Source organism: Mandrillus leucophaeus, unplaced genomic scaffold, assembly GCF_000951045.1.
Source record: "Mandrillus leucophaeus isolate KB7577 unplaced genomic scaffold, Mleu.le_1.0 Scaffold7, whole genome shotgun sequence".
In the NCBI taxonomy this organism is placed as follows: domain Eukaryota; kingdom Metazoa; phylum Chordata; class Mammalia; order Primates; family Cercopithecidae; genus Mandrillus; species Mandrillus leucophaeus.
In genome coordinates, this window is record NW_012107585.1 from 1384366 (window position 1) to 1387145 (window position 2780).

Consider the following 2780-nt stretch of genomic DNA (forward strand, 5'->3'; position numbering starts at 1 on the left):
GAAGAAAAAATCATCCTGGATCAGGAGGGGGCCCTAAATCTAATGACTGGTGTCCTTCAAAGAAGAGAGAATTAGAATTATCATTTGAGCCAACAATCTGCTTACTGGGTACCTACCCTAAGGAAAAGAAACCATTCTCCCAAAAAGATGCCTGTAATTTCATGTTCATTGCAGCACTATTGACAATTGCAAAGACATGGAATCAATCTAAGTGCCAATTAGTGGATGACTGGATAAAGAAAATGTAGTACATATACACCATGGAATACTATGCAGCCATAAAAAAAGAATGAAATCATGTCCTTTGCAGCGACTTGGATGTAGCTTTAGGTCATCATCCTCAGTAAATTAACAAAGGAACAGAAAACCAAATGCTGCATGTTCTCACTTATAAGTAGGAATGAATAATAGGTACTCGTGGACATAAAGATGGGAACAGTAGACACTGGGGACGGCAAAAGAACAGAGGGAAGGAGGGAGGGAAAGGTTAAAAAACTACCTGTCAGATACTGTGGTCACTACGTGGGTGACGGGTTCACTTGAAGCTCAAACCTCAGTGTCACACAATATACCCAGTAAGAAACCTGCGCATGTATCTCCAAATCTAAAATAATAATGAAAAAAGGAGAGGGCACAGAGACAAAAAGAGAGGAAGACAAAGTGATTAGGGAGGCAGAGATTGCAGTGATGTGACCACAAGGCAGTCGAGAAACCCCAACAATTGCTGGGAGCTGGGACAGAGACTCTGGACAGACCCTCCCTCAGTGCCTCCAGAAGGAACCAACCCTGAGGACACCTTGATTTTGGACTTCCAGCCTCCAGCACTTTGAAAGAATGAATCTCCGTTGCCTAAAGCCCCCCGATTTGTGGTAATGTGCTGCGGCAGCCTCAGGAAAGCAATGCCTATTTTGGACATTTGGGATTCTGACTTCAGGGCCCGGACCCTCTCTGCTTTGGCCTGACAGAGGGAGACAGGGACAATGGCTGATGGCATTATGGAGGCCTGCTGGGGTTTAGAGCAGAAAGCAGGGCTGCTGCACCCATAAGGATGTGTACCCCGGGTCCCACATGGCACCCAGTGCACAGTAGGCGCTCTGCATGTGTGCATGGCAATGAAACAGTCCGCCATAGTAGGTGCTGAGTCTTACCGCGTAGCAGTTGTCCACTGTTACGAAGGGGAGTGTGAAGACCTCTGAGATAGAGCGAGTGAAAGGAGGAAAGTGAGAGGAAGTAAATGGTCTGGATCAGGGTTTGGAGACCAGGAGACAAGGGAGGACTGTCCCCGCTTCTCTCCCCTTCAACCATCAGACAGAGACCGGCTGATTGTAAGATTCTCACCCCCATCATGCATTTTATTTACTGATTGATTGATTTTTTTAAAAAAATATTTTTAGATGCATGGTCTCACTTTGTCACCTAAGCTGTAGTGCAGCCTCTACCTCCCGAGTGCAAGCTGTCCTCCCACCTCAGCCTCCCAAGGAGCTGGGACTACAGGCATGTGCCACCACGCCAGGCTAATTTTTAAATTTTCTAGAGACAGGAGTCTCACTTTGTTGCCCAGGCTGGTCTCAAACTCCTGGTCTCACAGGATCATCCTGCCTCGGCCTCCCAAAGTACAGGGATTATAGGTTTGAGGCCCCATGCCCAGCCCATCACACATTTTAGAACTTAAACCTGACTCTTTCTCCAGTGTGGAGAACTGGAAATAATTCCAAGATCATTCCAAGTGATAATTTTAAGTGCCAGCCCATTAAAATCAGATTCTTATACCCTCATCACTCCCCACAAAAACCACACAACTCTCACAGCAAAAAGTCCTAAATGGGGGCTGGGTGCAGTGGTTCAGCCCTGTAATCCCAGCACTTTGGGAGGCTGAGGTGGGAGGATCATTTGAGGCCAGGAGGGCGACACCAGCTTGGGCAACATGGCAAAACCTTGTGTCTGAAAAAAAAAAAAAAAAAAAATTAGCCAGGCATGGTGGCACATGACTGTAATCTCAGCTACTCGGGAGGCTGAGGTGGGAGGATTGCTTGAGCCTGAGATGTTGAGGCTGCAGTGAGCCGCGATGGTGCCACTGCACTCCAGCCTGGGCGACAGAGAGAGACCCTGCCTCAAAAAACGAAATAAAACAAAAAAGTCCTAAATGGTCCCTACAATACTAAAGGGCTAGAGAGCATATTTGTTCTTTGTTAAAAAAAAAAAAAATTCTTATCTCTCAGCATAGAGGAGAGATAGCAGATATTTTTCAGTTAGGCTGCTGATTCTTTTTAATCAAAAGGAAATTAAAAAAACGGGATGATATACATTTCTTATGGGGGAGAGCGGGAGTCTTATTCCTTGCCTGTCTCAAAATAGCCTGACGGAACACAGTATTTGCATTATACTCAGGGTCAGCTGCTCTGGGGACTACGGCCCAGCCCTGCCTGGAGAAAGGAGCGAGGGGCTGAGCTTTTAGATTTACTGCATTAATGCTTCTCTAGTTTCCGTGGAGTAGCCACTGGAGAGAGGCTTGGCTGCGGATGTAGTGAAAGAAACATGCAGAAATGCAGTAACAATAACTAAATATAACTCACATCTGAAATGCCTTTCACCACACCAGAGTGCTTTCCAAATATATTATCTTATTAAATCCATACAAGAGCTGAGGGAGGTAGGGTCCTCTCCTGCCCCTGTCTTATGGGCGGAACGAATTTGCAGAGCCCAGGTCTTGCGAGGACATGTTCTTTCATTGCACCTGTGGTCTTCTGCGTGGGCTTCCCGGAGGATCCAGATTCTACGGA